This window comes from Bos mutus, chromosome 2 (genome assembly GCF_027580195.1).
Source record: "Bos mutus isolate GX-2022 chromosome 2, NWIPB_WYAK_1.1, whole genome shotgun sequence".
Classification (NCBI taxonomy): domain Eukaryota; kingdom Metazoa; phylum Chordata; class Mammalia; order Artiodactyla; family Bovidae; genus Bos; species Bos mutus.
This window is the reverse complement of record NC_091618.1, coordinates 60841977-60862888: the sequence shown is the minus strand read 5'-3', so window position 1 is coordinate 60862888 and position 20912 is coordinate 60841977. Positions and strand designations below refer to the sequence as shown.

At 40.4% G+C, this 20912-nt stretch overlaps 1 pseudogene; it reads left to right on the top strand.

The window, feature by feature from the left end:
* Window positions 1-266: 266 nt before the first annotated feature.
* Window positions 267-19823, top strand: LOC102288139 (immunoglobulin superfamily DCC subclass member 3 pseudogene; annotated as a pseudogene).
* Window positions 19824-20912: the final 1089 nt, after the last annotated feature.

The following is a 20912-nucleotide window of genomic DNA, read 5'->3' as shown; positions in this document are numbered from 1 at the left end:
AGGGTCATCAGTTTAATAAATTTCAAACCAAGGAAAAACCATTGAAAGTCTTCAAGAATGAAGGCAATTCTGTGTAAGTGATGTTTGAGGAATCTACCTTTGAAAGGACATATATAGAAGAACTATTTACCAAGAATTTGGTGCTTCTCTTAATTGGCAAGAAGCTGAATAGGTATAACATGCTTCCAGAGAAAAAGACCAATTGTGAAGGGGTGGAAAAATAACTTACTTATGAGAAATTCATAGAACTGATAAAATCAGACATGATGGATGAAGAAGAGATGGAAGACTTCCTCCTTAGACTTAAGCTAGAGAAGAAACATGACATGGAGGATGCTCTTCACATCCTGGGAAGGACTCATCTGGGGCTTCCCTGTGGTTCAGACAGTAAAGAATCTGCCTAGGGAAGATCCTGGTTCAATCCCCTGGGTTGGGAAGATCTCCTGGAGAAAGGAATGGCAACCCACTCCAGTATTCTTGCCTGAAGAATTCCATGGACAGAGGAACTTGGCAAGCTAGAGTCCACGAGGTCACAAAGAGTCAAACATGACTGAGCGACTAACCCACAGCAGTTAAGGATGCTGAGCACCTTTTCCTGTGCTAGTTGGCTGTTTGCATATCTTCTTCAATGTCTGATGCCTTCTAGCAGGCCAAGGCTACTCTTCTTGGGCGTCATCAAAGAGAGACTTGTACCTGTCCAAAGTCCTACATGGGTCTTTTGTGGAGGTCAATGAAGAAGGCATGGAGGCCATGGCCACCCCTTCTGCCATATGTAAGAATCATCCCCAGGGTGTGCAGACTACCCTTTCTTCTTCTTTGTCGAGCACAGCAAAACCAATGATATTCTTTACCATGGCTGATTTTCCTCCCTGTAAGAAAATAGTTGGTGTAGCTGATAACCATTATCCTGCCTCCTACTGATTCACTTTTCCTCTGATACTTCACAATATGTCTGCAACCCCAAATGACCTTTGGTGACAATTCAAAAATAAGGAACAAAAAAAAAATTTGTAAATAATTAAATATAGCTGATTTTGTTTCTCTGGAGAGCCTTAATACATGTGTAGATTCAGTTAAAAAATAAATGTGTTTAAATGTATATAGGTATTTATTTGCACACATTCATATATGCAATACATTATGCATACCAAAATAAATATTTAAAACTATATCATATATTATATATAGAGGACAGAGAAATAGAGAAAGGAAATGATATTAAATGGTAATGACTAAAAAGTCATCAGAATTTATGATAAAAGTAGAGAAGAAACAGGAACTTTTAAAATTCACCATTGTAGATTCCATTCTTAGTTTCACCTTTACTGGTAATTAAAATCCAGGTATGTTGTTGGGAGTTTGGGCAGGGTGGCTAAAATTATCTCTTTTAATTCTATGTAAGACATTGAAAAGAATTCAAATGTTGGATAATGATAGCACTGGGAAACTGAACAGTGTGAAAATCTTGGGCAGTCAACATCAGTCACCATTTTGCCTTGGTGGTAGAATTCACAGAAGGAACAAGCTAGACATAAAAGAAATAAGAATGCAGGGCTTCCCCATCACCCACTGAGGTCAGAATAAGGTTTTGGTTCCAGAGGACTCCAAGGTAACCGAAAAGGTTTCCATGCTTTATAATGCTACCTGGGAAGAAGGCAGTCCTGGAGCCTAGAATCAATGTTTGACTATTTGGGAGAATATCTAAAAGTTGCATAATGTACTAGATTCCTGTGCTAAGTTGCTTCAGTTATGTCTGACTCTTTGTGACTCCATGGACTGTAGCCTGCCAGGCTCCTCTATCCATGGGATTCTCCAGGCAAGAATACTGGTGTGGGTTGCCAATTTCCTACTCCAGGGGATCCGCTAAATCTTTAACCCAGGGATTGAACCCATGTCTCTTACATCTCCTGAATTGGCAGACGGGTTCTTTACCACCAGCACCACCTGGGAAGCCCTCCTGATGTGGCCAATTCAAGGTCATGATTTGACTCATAGTTATTTTTTCCATGAAGAAATCTTTACTTCTACTTAGAACTGACCATTTATTTTATTTATTGTTGTTCAGTCATTGTGTCTGACTCTTTGAGACTCCATGACTGCAGCACATTGGGCTTCCCTGTTCCCTCACTATCTCCTGGAGTTTGCTCAGACTCATGTCCATTGAGTCATGGATGCCATCTAACCATCTCATTCCCTGTCATCCACTTCTCCTGCCTTCAATCTTTCCAGCATCAGGGTATTTTCCAGCGATCTGACTCTTTGCATCAAGGGGCCAAAATATTGGAGTTTCAGCTTCAGCATCAGTCTTTCCAATGAATATTCAGGGTTGATTTCCTTTAGAAAATCAAAGAATACTGGTTTGGTGTCCTTGCTGTCCAAGGGACTCCCAAGAGTCTTCTCCAGCACCACAATTGGAAAACATCAATTCTTTGGTGCTGAGCCTTCTTTATGGTCCAACTCTCACATCTGTACATGACTACTGGAAAAACCATAGCTTTGACTAAATGGACCTTTGTTGGCAAAGTGATGTCTCTGTTTTTTAACACGCTGTCTGTTTTTATTTAAAATTTTATTTTATTTTAGTTAAGATATGCATCTTAGAATTCACATATATGGATTTTTATGCTCTAACAGCATGTATGTACTCTGTTAGGAGAAGGCAATGGCAACCCACTCCAGTACTCTTGCCTGGAAAATCCCATGGATGTAGGAGCCTGGTAGGCTGCAGTCGTGGGGTCGCTAAAAGTCGGACACGACTGATCAACTTCACTTTCACTTTTCATTTTCATGCATTGGAGAAGGAAATGGCAAACCACTCCAGTGTTCTTGCCAGGAGAATCCCAGGGATGGGGGAGGCTGGTGGGCTGCCGTCTATGGGGTCGCACAGAGTCGGACATGACTGAAGTGACTTAGCAGCAACAACATGTACTCTGTTGCTGTTATATTACATGTCTCATGACTCTGACTCTGGAAATGTTTTATTTTTATTTTGCATTTGTTTTCCTTACTCTTTCCAACACTTTACTGTAAACCACAAAGAACAAACATTATCATATATATATATATGAAAAGTGAAAGTGAAGTCACTCAGTTGTGTCCAATTCTTTGCGACCCCATGGACTGTAGCCTACCAGGTTCCACCATCCTTGGGATTTTCCAGGCAAGAATACTGGAGTGGGTTGCCATTTCCTTCTCCAGGAGATCTTCCTGACCCAGGGATTGAACCCGGGTCTCCCACATTGTAGGCAGACGCTTTACCATCTGAGCCACCAGGGAGGATTATATGTATATATATAATCTTCTTTACCTTAGCTATATGCTTCTAAAATTGTATTCTACAAAGAAGTATGTGAATAGCTTAATGAAGCATATGTTGCTGGGCCCAACCTCCAGAGCTTCTGATTCAGTAGGTCTGGGCGATGCAGCTGTGAAACTGGAGTTTCTGACTGTTGTCATCTTTGCAACCATGCATTGAACATGATTGTCCTATTATAATACCTGACAATTGGTAAGGTCAAAATTAAACTCCTAATAAATGCATAGAGAAATGATAATCTCAATATAACTTGTTCTTTGGATTTAGGCTTAGAAAACAAGATCAGCTTTCATTCTTGAGTAGAGAGCCTTAGAACATTATTTGAAGAAGTTTGAATACAACAGGCCATGTTTTCTTTCCCTTCTATTCACATACAAATTGTATGTACACATGTGCATGAGTGTGTGTATAGTGCTAACTTTTAAGGTGAAGATCTAACCTTCTACCTTTTATATTTCTGCATGTGCCTTTTAAGAATAAATTCCTACATAACCAAAGGGATATCATCACACTTCTAACATTTCAGTTAAATTCTGTTATCACCAAATGTCAATTCCACATTCATATTTCCTCATTTACTCTGAAAGTGGATTTCAATGTCTTTTTTAAAAATTCAGGATTCAACAAAGGATTATATATTGTATTTGATTATTGTCTCTAATCTCTAATTTTAGAACATTCCCCATTCTTCTCATTATATGATTCTTTTAAGGTTTCAAATCAAATCCCATTATTCTGTGTAATCAGTCATATTCTGTATTTGTCATATTATTTACTCATGATCTATTTTGCATTAAACATTTTTTGACAAGAGAACTCTGCCAAGTTTTCTTTTTGATGTACAGGATACTTTTTGCATTTTGCTAGAAGATATATGATTTCAGATTGCCCCAAAATTGGTGATGGTAAATTGAATCAATTGCTTAAGCTGATAGGCTCCAGATGTCTCCATTTTAAAAGTATACTGTATCTTCATAGACTTCCCTGGTGGCTCAGATGTTAAAGAGTCTGCCTGCATTGCAGGAGACCCAGGTTCCATCCCTGGGATGGGAAGATCCCCTGGATCAGGAAATGGCAACCCACTCCAGTATTCTCGCCTGGAGAATCCCATGGATGGAAAAACCTGGCAGGCTACAGTCCATGGGGTTGCAAAGATTCAGAAACAACTGAGCGACTTCACATTCACACCTTCATAAGTACAATTTGTAAGCAGTTTATGAGGTGATATTTTGAGATGATAATATTGTCTTGTGGCCTAAATACTTTCACCAAATGATTTTGGATGCATGATGATGCTTGTCTAAGTATTACTTTAATCATTACAAAATGATAGCTTTCTATTATAGCATATTTTCCTTTTAGGTGCGCTCTCATTAGTGTTTGGGGACCTGCTTGCTTTCTGGCCAAAGTGCTTGAAACTGGTACTATATTTCTCCTGTCCCATACTCAAAATAACCTACTTTTGCAATGGTTCAGTAACTTTCAGAAGGAAATGGTACTTAGAACAAATAACTGTGTTAGATGAAAATTCTAACATTTCATTGGTTAGAGTTAGAAAAAACATGTATTTATTTTTATACTTATAAATATTTGAGTTCATGTTGGCATTTCTAATTCATATTTGCCACTGAAAGATTTTCCCTTTCTTCACTTTTTAATTTTCTCTTACAGAGGAAATCTTGGTTCCTATGAATATTAATATATTTACCTACTTATTTCATATTACAATGTTCATAAAATAATTTCAGAATTACAATACCAGTATTACTTCTACAAATAAACCACTTAATTGAAGTTTAAGATTTCTCTATAGTTATGTTTGTCCTTAGAGTGTGTCCTTCTAAGGATATAAAATCATTTTGCCATTTTAAAAATTTAGTTGAGAGGAAGTTTTCACCTTCAAAATGTAGAGGGAGCAAGCAAAAGCATTGCTATCACCTTTATAATAAGGAAAACCTGGACAAAATGCAAATCAATTTCTTTTCTGGAATCCATTAGAAAAATAAGGTTGAAAGGTATGCAACTGTCATGAGGTCTGGAGAGAGACAGGAACCTTCAGGGAGATACAGGATCTTAAGATTTGCTTGTTTGGGCAGATACTGCCAGACTATGCAAGCATAAAAGGAGATTAAGCTAGAAATTGTTAATAAATTGCTAAAGTCTAATTGATGATTTGCAAAGAGATCTTGAACAAAGAGGAATTTGACCCTCTTGTAGGCTTTTAATCACAAGGAAAAGTGGTAGTATTTTGAGAAAGAGTCTCTCATGATGATGGTTGAGAGTGGATATTGGCCCAGATCAATCTTGTCTCTTTTATCTATGAGCCAAAACCTTTATTTTGTAGAGGAAAGGGAAAATAAAAATGGTAGTTTTTACTTAAGAAAATAATGAGGTTAGAATAAGTTCCATTATACTAGATTAGAATTATAAATCAGCATGCACTCTAGTTTATTTTATCATACATAGATAAAGGGAAATAAATATAATTGTATCTACATGGGTTGTTATACATACAATTTATATGTATTTTCTCTGTTGTGATGGACTAGATACAGATAACATAGTCAGTCAGTTCAGTCGCTCAGTCTTGTCTGACTCTTTGCGACCCCACGGACCACAGGATGCCAAGCCTCTCTGTCCATCACCAACTCCCAGAAGTCCACCCAAACCCATGTCCATTGAGTCGGTGATGCCATCAACCATCTCATCCTCTGTCATCCCCTTCTCCTCCTGCCCTCAATCTTTCTCAGCATCAGGGTCTTTCCAATGAGTCAGCTCTTCACATCAGGTAGCCAAAGGACTGGAGTTTCAGCTTCAACATCAGCACTTCCAATGAACACCCAGGACTGATCTACTTTAGGATGGACTGGTTGGATCTCCTTGCAGTCCACGGGACTCTCAAAAGTCTTCTCCAACACCACAGTTCAAAATCATCAATTCTTCTGTGCTCAGCTTTCTTTATAGTCCAATTCTCACATCCATACATGACCACTGGAAAAACCATAGCCTTGACCAGATGGACCTTTGTTGGCAAAGTAATGTCTCTGCTTTTTAATATGCTGTCTAGGTTGCTCATAACCTTCCTTCCAAGAAGTAAGCATCTTCTAATTTCATGGCTGCAATCACCATCTGCAGTGATTTTGGAGCCCAGAAGAATAAAGACAGCTACTGTTTTCACTGTTTCCCCATCTATTTGCCATGAAGTGATGAGATCAGATGCCATGATCTTCATTTTCTGAATGTTGAGCTTTAAGCCAACTTTTTCACTCTCTTCTTTCACTTTCATCAAGAGGCTCTTTAGTTCTTCTTCACTTTCTGCCATAAGGGTGGTGTCATCTGCATATCTGAGGTTATTGATATTTCTCCTGGCAATCTTGATTCCAGCTTGTGCTTCCTCCAGCTCAGCAATTCTCATGATGTACTCTGCATATAAGTTAAATAAACAGGGTGACAATATACAGCCTTGATGTACTCCTTTTCCTATTTGGAACCAGTCTGTTGTTCCATGTCCAGTTCTAACTGTTGCTTCCTCACCTGCATACAGGTTTCCTGAGAGGCACATCAGGTGGTCTGGTATTCCCATCTCTTTCAGATTTTTCCACAGTTTATTGTGATCCACATAGTCAAAGGCTTTGGCAGAGATAGATGCTTTTCTGGAACTCTCTTGCTTTTTTTGATGATCCAGCAGATGTTGGCAATCTGATCTCTGGTTCCTCTGCCTTTTCTAAAACCAGCTTGAACATCTGGAAGTTCATAGTTCACATATTGCTGAAGCCTGGCTTGGAGAATTTTAAGGATCATTTTACTAGCATGTGAGATGAATGCAATTTTGCAGTAATTTGAGCATTCTTTGGCATTGCCTTTCTTTAGGATTGTAATGAAAACTGACCTTTTCCAGTCCTGTGGCCAGTGCTGAGTTTTCCAAATTTGTTGGCATCTTCAGTGCAACAGTTTCACAGCATCGTTTTTCAGGATTTGAAATAGCTCAACTGGAATTCCATCACCTCCACTAGCTTTGTTCATAGTGATGCTTTCTAAGGCACACTTGACTTCCCATTCCAGGATGGCTCTAGGTGAGTGAGCACACTGTTGTGATTATCTGGGTCATAAAGATCTTTTTTGTACAGTTCTTCTGTGTATTCTTGCCACCTCTTCTTAATATCTTTCCTTCTGTTAGGTCCCTACCATTTCTCTCCTTTATTGAGCCCATCTTTGCATGAAATGTTCCCAGTATTCTTGCCTTGAGAACCCCATAAACATTATGAAAAGGCAAAAAGATAGGACACTGAAACTGAACTCCCCAGGTCAGTAGGTGCTCAACATGTTACTGGAGATCAATGGAGAAATAACACCAGGAAGAATGAAGGGATGGAGCCAAAGCAAAAACAACACCCAGTTGTGGATGGGACTGGTGATAGAAGCAAGGTTCGATGATGTAAAGAGCAATATTGCATAGGAACTGGAAAGTTAGGTCCATGAATCAAGGCAAATTTGAAGTGGTCAAACAGGAAATGGCAAGAGTGATCATCAACATTCTAGGAATTAGCGAACTAAGATGGACTGGAATGGGTGAATTTAACTCAGAAGACCATTATATCCACTGTAGTCAGCAGGAATCCCTTAGAAGAAATGGAGTGGTCCTCATAGTCAACAAAAGAATCTGGAATGCAGTACTTGGATGCAATCTCAAAAACAACAGAATGATCTCTGTTGGTTTCCAAGGCAAACCATTCAATATCATGGTAATCCAAGTCTATGCCCCAACCAATAATGCTGAAGAAGCTGAAGTTGAACAGTTCTATGAGGACCTACAAGACCTTCTAGAACTAACACCCCCAAAATGCTCTTTCATTATAGGGGACTGGAATGCAAAAGTAGGAAGTTAAGAAACACCTGGAGTAACAGGCAAATTTGGCCTTAGAGTACAGAATGAAGCATGGCAAAGGCTAATAGAGATCTGGGAAGAGAATGCACTGGTCATAGCAAACACCCTTTTCCAAAAAGACAAGAGAAGACTACACATGGACATCGCCAGATGGTCAACACCGAAATCAGATTGCTTTTATTCTTTGCAGCCAAAGCTGGAGAAGCTCTATACTGTCAGCAAAAACAAGACTGGGAGCTGACTGTGGCTCAGATCATGAACTCCTTATTGCCAAATTCAGACTGAAATTGAAAAAAGTGGAGAAAACCACTGGACCATTCAGGTATGATCTAAATCAAATCCCTTATGATTTATACAGTGGAAGTGAAAAATAGATTTAAGGGACTAGATCTGATAGATAGAGTGCCTGATGAACTATGGACAGAGGTTTCTTGACATTGTACAGGAAACAGGAATCAAGACCATCCCCAAGGAAAAGAAATGCAAAAAAAGCCAAGTGGTTGTCTGAGGAAGCCTTACATATAGCTGTGAAAAGAAGGGAAGGGAAAAGCAAAGGAGATAAGGAAAGATATACCCATTTGAATGCAGAGTTCCAAAGAATAGCAATAGAGAAGAAAGCCTTCCTCAGGGATCAATGCATAGAAATAGAGGAAAACAATAGAATGGGAAAGACTAGAGATCTCTTCAAGAAAATTAGAGATACCAAGGGAACATTTCATGCAAAGATAACACAGTAGAGTGAACAAAACCTGGGACACAGATTTGGTTTCTAAACACTAAACACTATTCACCATACAGATAACACTATTCACTATATAGAGTGAAGTAAGTCAGAAAGAGAAAAATAAATGCATTAACACTTATTTTTGGAACCTAGAAAAATGGTATAAGTGATCTTATTTACAGAAAACAAAAGTATGGACACCAAGGATAGAAGGGGAGGGTGAAATGAATTGAGAGATTGGGATTGACATATACACATTATTGATAGTATATATAAAATAGATAACTAATCTAGCTAATGTGAACCTAGTGTATGGCACAAGGAACTCTACTCAACAGGCAGGAAATCTTAAAAAGTGAGCCTATACGCATACACGTAGTTGATTCACTTTGCTATACAGTAGAAACTTAACACAACATTGTAAAGCAACTATAGTGAAAGTGAAAGTCACTCAGTCATGTCTGACTCTTTGCAACCCATGAACTGCCCATGGAATTCTCCAGGCCAAAATACTGGAGTACTGGAGTGAGTAGCCTATCCCTTCTCCAGGGGATCTTCCCAACCCAGGGGTTGAACCTAGGTCTCCAGCATTGCAGGCAGACTCTTTACCAGGTGAGCCACAAGCAACTATACTCCAATAAAGATTAATTTTTAAAAAAAAGAACAGAACTCAACAAAATGGCTAATTCTAGCAATAAAGCAAGAAACATGAGTCAGACATACCTAGTTCTAGAATGTAAGGAAGAAAAAAAATAAAGAAGGCATGTGAAACAGCTTCCAGTGGCTGAAAATGGAACAATCTGAGTAGCAATATAAATAATGATAGAATTATATTGAATTACAATCAAAATAGCAAAGCAAGTATCAGGGAGTTCATGCTGATGTAAATAAATGGTAGCATAAATAAATAAATGAATGGGGAGAGGGGACACATTACCTACAGAAAAATTCCAGATTATGAATGGTGAATGAGTGAGGGATACAGAAAGTGATTACAGTTAATGCTGCAGGAAAAAAAATGTACTGATGAATGCTGTAAAAAGTGTGGGGGAACTTTATGATAAGAAAAAGACTATTTGAATAGAATCCAAATATCTCCTCAAATTATTTGTTAATTAATATACCGACTCATTGGACATGAGTTTGAGCAAACTCTGGGAGATGCTGAAGGACAGGAAAGTCTGGTGTGCTGCAGTCCATGGGGTTACAAAGAGTGGACAGTACTGGAAAACAACAATGTTGATTTTAACAGTTAATTAGTATGTCCACTTATTATTTGATAACCATCCTTCTGAAAGGTGAAATTTAATTCCCTCCCCTTGGATATCAGGTGGATTGTATCTCACTTGTGAAAAACAGCTTCTGGCAAGAGAAATGAGTTTTTTTTTTTTTTCAGTAGAAAAACTTAGCAAGTACCACTTTAGCCAATAGTCAATGTTAAGATCACCAGAATTAACTCATAGTTCATATATCCCTGTTTGACATGGTGTAGAGGACCCTTAACATTTATTCTTCCTCAAAATCCATAGCCTCAACTAAATCATGACAAAGCCTTAGACAAACCTAAACTGGGGGATATTGTAAAAAATAGATGGCCAGTACTTTTCCAAACTGACGAAGTCATGAAAAACAAGGAAACACCAAGAAATCATCATGTGTTAACCTTGAAAATGGAGTCATAAAGACCAACTGCAATGGATATCATGGATTGGGATTTACAGAAAAAGGGCATAAAGAGAAAAACCAGTGAAATTTGAATAAAATTAATAGTATTCTGACAATGTTACCTTCACAGTTTTTGTAAATATACTAACATTACATGAGATAATGTTAGGGTAAGTGGGGCAAAATTAGTACTACTTTTGCAGTTTCTTGGGTTTCCCAGGTGGCTCAGATGGTAAAGAATCTTCCTGCAAGGAGCGAGATCCAGGTTCACAGTCAGTCTACGGGGTCAAAAGAGTCAAACACAACTGAGTGGCTAACACTTTCATTTTCTTTTCTTTTGCAGTTTCTCTGTAAACTAAAATGATTTCAAAATTAAAAAAATAACAAAAACTGTGGTGGGTTGTTGAGGTCCTTTAATGGACCGGAACCTGGTGGTCCAGAGTCAATGATAAGAAAATAAACGAGAGAGAAAGAGGCTGATATTCCTTGGTTTATGCAGAAAACCAATAAAGTCCCTGACATGGGGCTTGCTCTGTTCACGAAGGCCTCAAGTGACCTCTAGATGGGGTGAAGGTGTAGAGCACCTTCTTGAGACGGTCTTAGAAGCCTGGGGAAGGAAAGTGAACTCAGAGGGCCTCTGCGCTCCAGAGAATTAGCCTGAAAGAGAGAGAGAGAGAAAGAGAGAGAGGGGAAGAGAGAAAGAGAAGACACAGGGACCAAAGCTCTGATGGAGCAAAGGTATTTTATTCAACTTTGTTTGAATATTTATACTATCTCACAAGTTAGCTAGTCTCAGCAGAGATAAAATCAAAACTTACAAGTTATCAAGGAAACATGAGGTCATCCATATGAAAGAGAGAGGGTTGTAAATAATCACTTTTGCCGTATGGTTCATAAAAAGGAAGAGGGTCGTAAATAGTTACTTATCAGCATATGGAAAAACTAACAAAGGAAATACATACATTCCTAAGCCCCCAGGAGTAGCTTGCTGCTCCAATTAATTCCTGAATATTCAAAAATTAATAAGGGACAGAGGATTCATGACGGATCCAAAACAGCACACAGGAAGCCTCCTGTTAAATGCTTCCTGGCAGTGGGTCACTTTTTTTTTTTTTTCTTTCTGTAGTTAATAATATCTGGTTTATTTACCTAGGTCTCTTATTTTCCAATTTCATTTTCATTTTTGACATTGTAAGTAATTTATGTTTCAAAATTCAAAACTACAAAAAGCAATAGTGTATACCTTGTGTGTTTAGTTCTGTCTCTTTAACTCTGTTCTCATCTATCCCTTCAAAATAATGATTTTTATTTGCTTCTAGTTGATCCTTCAAATATTACATTTTTATTTTAATTACTATTTTGTTTTACTTTCTGGTACCTTGATATTTAGAAAAATCTAAATTTATAGTTTTATATTTAATTAAAAAATATTAACTATGCTGGAGTCAAGTTTTTATCAGTTAAGTTCAATCACTCAGTTGTGTCTGACTCTTTGTGACCCCATGGGCTGCAGCACACCAGGCCTCCCTGTCCATCACCAACTCTCAGAGCTTACTCAAACTCATGTCCATCGAGTCAGTGATGCCATCTAACCATCTGTTGTCCCCTTCTCCTCCCGCCCTCCATCTTTCCTAACATTGGGGTCTTTTCCAATGAGTCAGTTCTTTGCATCAGGTGGCCAAAGTACTAGAATTTCAGTTTCAACATCAGTCCTTCCAATGAATATTCAGGACTGATTTCCTTTAGGATTGACTGGTTTGATCTTCTTGCAGACCAAGTGATTCTCAAGAGTCTTCTCCAGCACCACAGTTCAAAAGCATTAATTCTTCAGAGCTCAGCTTTCTTTATAGTCCAACTCTCACATCCATACATGACATTCTTCCAGTTTTTATATTGTTTTGTCTATTTATTGGCTGTGCTATGCAGCATTGTACTCAGTCATATCGGACACCCTGCAATCCCACAGACTATAGCCCTCCAAGCTCCTCTGTCCATGGAATTTTCCAGGCAAGAATACTGGAGCAAGTTGCCATTTCCTACTCCAGGGGATCATCCCAAGCCAAGGATTGAACCCATGTCTCTTGCTTTGGTGGGCAGATTCTTTACTGCTGTGCCAACTGGGAAGCCTCCTGTCCCTTGGCATGCAGAATCTTGTTTCCAGGACAAGGGTGGAACTCATGACCTCAGCAGTAGAAGCATGGAGTCTGAACTGCTGAACCACCAGGGGAGTCCACATGGATAATTTTATACAACATTTTATAAAACAAAGTTTCCCTTGGCCTTTGATTGGAAAGGTCATCTTCATTAGATTTCTTAGGTCAGATTAACAAACAGTATTCTATAAATTGTTGCATGCTTAAAATTGTTTTTCTACAACTTGGATGATTTAAATCAGTTTGTCTGGAGACGACATGTATTTTTAATTAAGTTCATTTTTCATTTATCTTTTCTTTCCCTATTTTATTGTCCCTCCTACAGGCATATCACAACATGGCACAATGCAGAACAGCCAGTTTCTCCTTGAAAAATCATTGAACTAATTACCTTTATTTTATTTTTGTTGTACTGAATCATGTCCTGCGGGATGAATCTCTTATGTTGTTACATAAAAGCTTTTCATTATGCAAGAGTTATGGATGACTAAGATGAGGGTGAGCATTGTACAGCCTGTCTATCATTCTGCCTCTTGTATTTCAGTTTTTGTTTTCCTTCTTCCTCTTCATTTCTCTACATTCTTTTATTTTAAAAATATATATTCCTGGGACTTCCCTGGTGGTCCAGTGGCTAAAAATCCACACTCCCAATTCAGGGACGCCAGGTTCGGTCCTTGGGCAGGGAACTAAAATTCCACATTCAGCAACTAAAAAAGCTTCCATGTGCTGCAAATAAGACCTGGCACAGGTAAATAAATAAATAAAATGAAAATACATATGCATTCCTTTTGTTTCATCCTTACTGTTTCCTCCAAAACTTTTGGATTTAGAAATTTATCTCAACATGGTTCTTTTTGTTTATTTAAATGCTTAAAAGATATTCCTGTTTGATTAATAATTTGAGTTTTCCTGTAAATATTTACTACAGAAAACAAGCAAAGGTACAATGTCTCATTAATCAATCAAAGGATTACTTAATTTAAAAAAATGTACAGCATTGTAAATCAACTGTATGTCAACAAAATTTTTTTAAAAATAAGTGTTAAAAAAGAAAAAAGGGATGGTGAAGCCATTTATGTGTTTTCATTTGAGACATATACATCCTTCTGAGACCCAACATAGAACATCTTATACTTTGTTGGCACCTATGAAAAAAATTTGTTTAATTTCTTTAGCGCATATTTATACATCCAGTCACAGAAAATTTTACTGTGATTTCTTAATATGTTCTAGATCCAGGGAATATGGCAGTGAACAAAGAGAAAATTTAATCTCATAAAGAAAACAACACACATCAAGAAGGGAACCAAGTAAAGTCAATACCGAAAGCAGAGCATTTGAGAGGCATAAACTATGTATTAGGTTCCCCAGAAAACTCCTATTTTTATAAAAAAGGAGCAGAGGAAAAAGCTCAAGAGTAAACTAGGGTCCTTCAGTAAGACCATTTGTAAGGAAAGTAGACACCATGTATTACCACACCTCATATTGGGTGGGATTCATGAAGAATCTTCATATATACTGATTGGATAGTAAAAAATATGTAACAACCTCTCTTTTCACACTATCATATATATCAATTGATATATCAGTATACTTTACATGGGCACATTAAATCAATTATATATAATATGCTTTATATGATATACATTATTTATAACATTATATGTTTTTAATGCACATCCATATAATATGTATGTATATAATATATATCAATATGCATTCTTATTTTGAAAAAATAAAAGCCTTGTAGAAAGTTGCAAATATAATACAGGGACGTGTGCCATACCCTTCATCCAAGTTTCCCCAAGTGTTACATCTTGTATAATTATAGTACAATATCAAATCCAAGGATTTGACTTTGATGGATTGTATGTTTCATTGTCTTTTTACTACATGCATGCTGCTGCTGCTGCTGCTAAGTCACTTCAGTTGTGTCTGACTCTGTGCGACCCCATAGACGGTAGCCCACCAGGCTCCCCCATCCCCGGGATTCTCCAGGCAAGACACTGGAGTGGGTTGCCATTTCCTTCTCCAATGGGTGAAAGTGAAGTCGCTCAGTTGTGTCCGACTCTTAGCCACCCCATGGACTGCAGCCTACCAGGCTCCTCCGCCCATGGGGTTTTCCAGGCAAGAGTACTGAAGTGGGATAAGTTCATGTAATCACCACCACACTATATCACGATTCAGAACCATTCCATCACCACAAATTTTTCCTCATTATCTTTTTTACTAATTTTTATTAGAGTACAGTTGATCTATAATGCTATGTTAGTTTCAGGTGTACAGCAAAGCGAATCAGTAATATGTATATCTACTCTTTTCTAGATTCTTTTCACATTTAGGCCATTACAGAGTATTGAGTATAGTTCCCTGTGCTATACAGCAGGCCCTTATTAGTTATCCATTTTGTATATAGCAGTATGTATATGCCAATCCCAATCTCCCAATTCATCCCAACTCCCTTTCCCCAGTTTGGTAACCATAGGATTGTTTTCTACATCTGTGATCCTCTCATGTTACCTTTTTATCCTTATATACACACACCTCTCCCCCAACATTTCATAACTCTTGGCAATCACTAATTCCTTTGCCAGCACTATAATTTTTTTTAGAGAATGTTATATAAATATACTTAAGTAGTGTGTGGCCATTTTGAGATTGACCTTTTTCACTCAACACAATGCCCTTGAGATCTTTTCAAGTTGGTAATTTAATCAATTTTATTTCTAAGTGAAATTCCAGAGTATCACAGATGTTTAACCATTAATTTATGAGTTGTTTCCAGTTTTGACCACTCCAAAAAGGCCTTCTATGAAAAACCATGTGTAGATTTTTATGTGGACATAAGATTTAATTTTGCTGAGATAATTGCCCAGTGAGTCTGAGTGAATGTTGCTCAGTCATGTCCGACTCTTTTCGACCTCATGGACTATAGCCTGCCAGGCACCTCTGTCCATGGAATTCTCCAAGCCAGAATACTGGAATGGGTAGCCATTCTCTTCTCCAGGGATCTTCCCAACCCAGAGATTGAACCAAGGTATCCCACATTGCAGGCAGATTCTTTCCCATCTGAGCCACAAGGAAGCCCAAATAATTTCTGGGTCATTTGTTAAGTGTAAGTTTAACCTATTTTTTAAGGGACGGTCAAACTATTTTCCAGAATGGTAGTATTATTTCACATTCCCACCAGCAATGTATAAGAGATCCAATTTCTCTGTATCCTTGCCAGGGTTTGATATTTAGTCACTGTTGCTAACTTTAGCTGTTCTACAAAGTGTGTGGTGATATTCCATTGTGGTATAAAATTGCCATTCTCTTTTGCCACCTCATTTGAAGAGGTGACTCATTGGAAAAGACTCTGATTCTGGGAGGGATTGGGGGCAGGAGGAGAAAGGGGACGACAGAGGATGAGATGGCTCGATGGCATCACTGACTCGATGGATGTGAGTCTGAGTGAACTCCGGGAGTTGGTGATGGACAGGGAGGCCTGGCGAGCTGCGATTAATGGGATCACAAAGAGTTGGACACGACTGAGTGACTGAACTGAACTAAACTTAACTGAATGGCTAGTGATGTTAAACATCTTTTCTTTGCTTATTTACCATCTAAAAATTCTCTTCAATAAAATATCCCTTTATGGCTTTTCCCATTTCCAGTTGGATTAGGTTTGTAATTTTGATAAAGTTAGATTCTATTTTTTAATTAATAGATTATGGTTTTGGTGTCATATCAATGAACTCTTCACCAAGTTCTAAACCTTAAATGGATTAAGTTTTTAATTATGATAAAATCAGATGTCTATTTTTTCATTAATGGATTGTGGTTTCGATGTCATGTCTAGGAACTCTTCAACAAGCCCTGAGTCCAGAATATTTTCTCTATGTTATCTTATCTCTTAAGTTTTATACTTTTATAGTTTTACACTTAAATCTATCATTCATTCCATGCTAATTTTTTGCGTAAGTTTTGAAGTTTAAGCTGAGGTATAATTCTTTAGTATGAATATACATTGCTCCAGCACAATTTGTTGAAGTGTTTTTCACCTTTGTCAAAAATCAGTTGGTTGTAAATGTATAGAACTGTTTCTGAATTCTCCATTCTACACAATAGATCTGTCTGTCTATCCCAAGTCCCGTCTTGACTACTGAAGCTATGTAATAAATCTTGAATAACTCTGTTAATCTACTTTACCAGAATGTTGGCTATTGTAGTTCCTTTGACTTCCCATAGAAATTTTAGAATAAACTGTCCTATTAAAAAAAAAATTGCTCACATTTTGATAGGATAAACTTGTGTAATAATTTTCAAAGAATTGACATCTTAACTTTGCTAAATCCCTTCAATCCATGGTATGTCTCACCATTTATTTAGGTTCTTTTTGAGGCGTAATGTATTTCATCTTTTAGATAGTTTTTTCTTTCCTTCATTCGCATTTTATAGTTTTTAGTTTACCTGCATGTGTTTTGTTAGATTTAAACCTCTGGGTTTCTTTCTTTCTTTCTTTTTCTTTTGAGTTGTAAATGATATTGCATTTTATTTTTGGATTCTGCAAGTTTACTGCTAGTATATAGAAATGCAATTAATTTTAGGGTTTTGATTTTATATCTTGGGGTCTTGGTGGACTCAATTATTAATACTTGAGGTTTCTTTCTTCAAAATACATTTCTGATCACCAGGGTACAAGACGGCTCAAGGGGCAGTGCTCCCCCTGCACCCTCAGCACTCCTAGGCAAGCATGTGGCCCCAGCCCCCAGCCCCTCGGGCTCAGCCCTGGCACTGGCCCCATGGAGCACTGTGAGCCTGCTAGAGGCCCCAGAGCTGGGCGTTGCTGAGTCTAGCAGAACATGAGCCCCACTGTTGCTCAGTGCACCACGCTCTGGAGCTGCTGTCCTGGCTCCTGCTGCCGCTACTGATGCTGCTCTTGCCTGCAGTGAGTGAAGGTCTTGACCACTCTGTTGAATTGGCATTTGCTGTGGAGCCAAGCAGTGATGTTGCATCCCTGGGCAGCCCGTTTTAATACTGGGTTGCGAGGTGGAGGGGACTCCTCCAGTGCTAATCACCTGGAAGAAGAATGGGGTGGAGCTGCTGGACAGTCCCCACTCCCCTGTGCTGGCCAATAGGTCCTTGATGATCCGCCACTTCCTGCTGGATGGAGGAGGTAGCCCTTCAGATGAGGGGGACTATACGTGGGTGGCTAAGAACTGGTTTGGGCTGGTGGTCAGTCGGAAGGCTTGAATCCAGGCTGCAACCATGGCAGACTTCCACGTGTATCCCTAGGCCACTGAGGGTGAGGAGGGCAGTGTGTTCCGCTTTCAGTGCCAAATCCATGTGCTCCCCAAACCCTTCATCACTTGGGAGAAGAACAAAGTCCCCAATGACACGGACGAGGAGAGGTACATGCTGCAGCCCAAGAGGGTGCTTCAGATAACCAGCCTTCGATCCAAGGACAGAGGCATCTTCACTGTGACAGGCTTGGGCTCCAGGGCCTGCAAGGAGCCTACAGTCCTTGTAGGGCCTGAGAGCCTCACCCTAACTGTGCACCAGACTGCTGTGCTTGAGTGTGTTACTGCACCCATTGTGTCTTGGAGTCCCCTGCATGAACACCCCATCAGGGTGGAGGGCACCCAGGTGCCAGGCATGGGGAACTTCATCATCTCAGACGTGACTGTCCAGTGCTCAGGCATCTTTATGTCTACACGGCCAAAAGGCCCGGCACCTGGGTGAGGAGAAGGGCCCAGATCCGGCTGGTGGTGCAAGCCCCAGCAGAGTTTGTCCAGCACCCCCAGTCCATCTCCAGGCTGGCTGGGACTACAGCCATGTTCACCTGCCAAGCCCAGGGTGAGCCGCCCCCTCATGTGATGTGGTTGAAGAATGGACAGGTGCTGGAGCCCAGAGGCCCTGATCATTTCTGGAATCGCTCGGAAGATGAGGCTGTTTACCAGTGTGTGGCTGAGAACAGTGCCAGCTTCTCTTAAGCCAGCGTCAAACTGACTCTGCTGTGGGTTGAGGGGCTGCAGGTGGTCTCTTGTTGTCCACTGAGGTCCACGTGTCCTGGACCAAGACCCTGGTGAAGACCAAGGAGATTGTGAGTCTATACATCAGGAAGGCTGCCGACTCCCCAGAGCTGGAGCATCAGGAAGTCATCAGCAAGAACACCTTCCAGCACCTGGTGAGCCACCTGGAGCCTTCCACTGCCTACAGTTTCTACATCAAAGTCTACACACCTTGGGGCGGGGGGCGGGGAGGCGGGTCCAGTTCAGCCTTCACTCCCACCCTGGCCAGCACTCTAGGTGAACTGCAACTCCCCCCTCAACTGTCAGTGAGGGTCCTGGGCAGCTCCACCCTGTAGCTGCTGTGGGAGCCCTGGCACCCGTTGGCCTAGCAAGAGGGCAGCTTCAAGGTGTTTTTACCACCCAGCAAGCAAGGCCCCCTTCACAGGCCCCATCCTGCTGCCTGGAACTGTCTTCTCTTATAGCCTAAGCCAGCTTGACCCCACTGCAGTGTACGATGTGAAGCTGCTTGCCTACAGCCAGCATGGGGATGGCAATGCCACAGTCTGCTTTTTGTCTTTGAGGGGAGCATCTAAAAGGGCATCCTTAAGCCCACTATGTGACTGTCGGAAAGAGGGGGCCACCAACTAGACACCCACCATGGGCATTGTCATCAGCATCCACATCGAGGTCACCTGCATCATCTTTTGTGTCCTCTTCCTCTTATTTGGCCAAAGGGGCAGGGTCCTCTTGTGTAAGGGTGTGGAAAACCACCTCTCTCCAACTTAGGGCCCCTGGAGCCAGAGGGACCCTGGTGTCCTAGCCCTGAATGGGGTGGGACAGGGAGAGAGAGGCCAGCTGGGCCAAGGCAGGAAATGTGTGGACATGAAGGAACTGGAACAGCTGTTCCCCCAAGGCCCTCCCCCTGTGTGAGGAGACCCAGCTCTCCATGCTGCTGCTTCTGGGGTTCAGCCTTCTGGAGGAGATGACATTGGAGGCCAAGGCCCACGCTTCCCTGCCACCCTAGGACATAGGCCCTGGCATCCTGAATGGAGGACTGGCTGCCCAACAAGCTCCCTCAGGACAGTAGCCAGTGTCTGGCAGGTTCTGGAGGGAGCAACCCCCCCATTCTCAGGTCAAAGGCAAGATTTCTCCTTTCATGTGGGAATTCACATAGGGGCTTCCCTGCATTTCTGTCCTGACTGACTTTCCGATTGTCAAGACCTACAGTAGCCTCAGCAAGAAACCCCTCCAAGGACCCAGAGGGGTTCCTGCAGGAGCTCCCACCTTGGGCCAAGGCCCCCCTTCACCTCTGCTTGTACTCACATGACTTGGAACTAAACTAATGTTTTCCTTTAAAAAAAAGAACAAACATAAAATCAAAAAAAGAGAGAGAGAGAGGAAGGTGAATTACACAATGCTGGGCCTGAGACCCGGGCACCTCAAACCTCCCAGGCAGTGCCCCTTGGTCCCTGTAGTGTCGTCTCCACACCCCCTTCCTCCTGGGATCCCCTATCCCCAGGGAAGTGTGGATCTAAGGGAGGGGAGATGGGGCCACCTGGCCCATCTTGGGTTTTGTCACACTCATTTTGACTGAATAAAAGCCCTATAGCCAAAGTGGAAAAAAAAATAAAAAAAAAACACATTCCTTAGAGGTGTTTATATGTAGACCAAATTCCTTCCTATCTAGGCAGCCACTTATATCAACCTGGCTAGGAAGGACAGAGATGTTCTTTTACTGTTCTGCACGTGGCCTCCACTGATACCATGGAGAAGGTAGCACTGTTCTCAGTAAGTCTTAGTAGAAATTTAACTCTCCATAAGAGCCCCTCTGCCATCCCTCCAAGCAGTCAGGAAAGAGGCTTTTTGTTACTCATGGGTGGGAGAGATCTATAGATTTCCTTTCTGCTGTCAACTTAGTCTGAACAGAGTGGTGAACTTATTAAGACACTCCAAGATCTTTGGTGAGGAAGGTGCTGGCTCCTGACCATGCCTTCTCTGACGTTACCCTGACCAGGAGTTTGGGACACCTTGTGAAATTTTGGTTTTCCACTCAGTTTTTGCTGATGGAATTGAGAGTGGAGTACTTCCTTTTTTTTTTTTTTTTATGTGCTGTTTTACTGGAGTAGAGTGGTTATTTCCAAGACATTTTTCCTTGCATGTCTATCCTTTCTTGGCC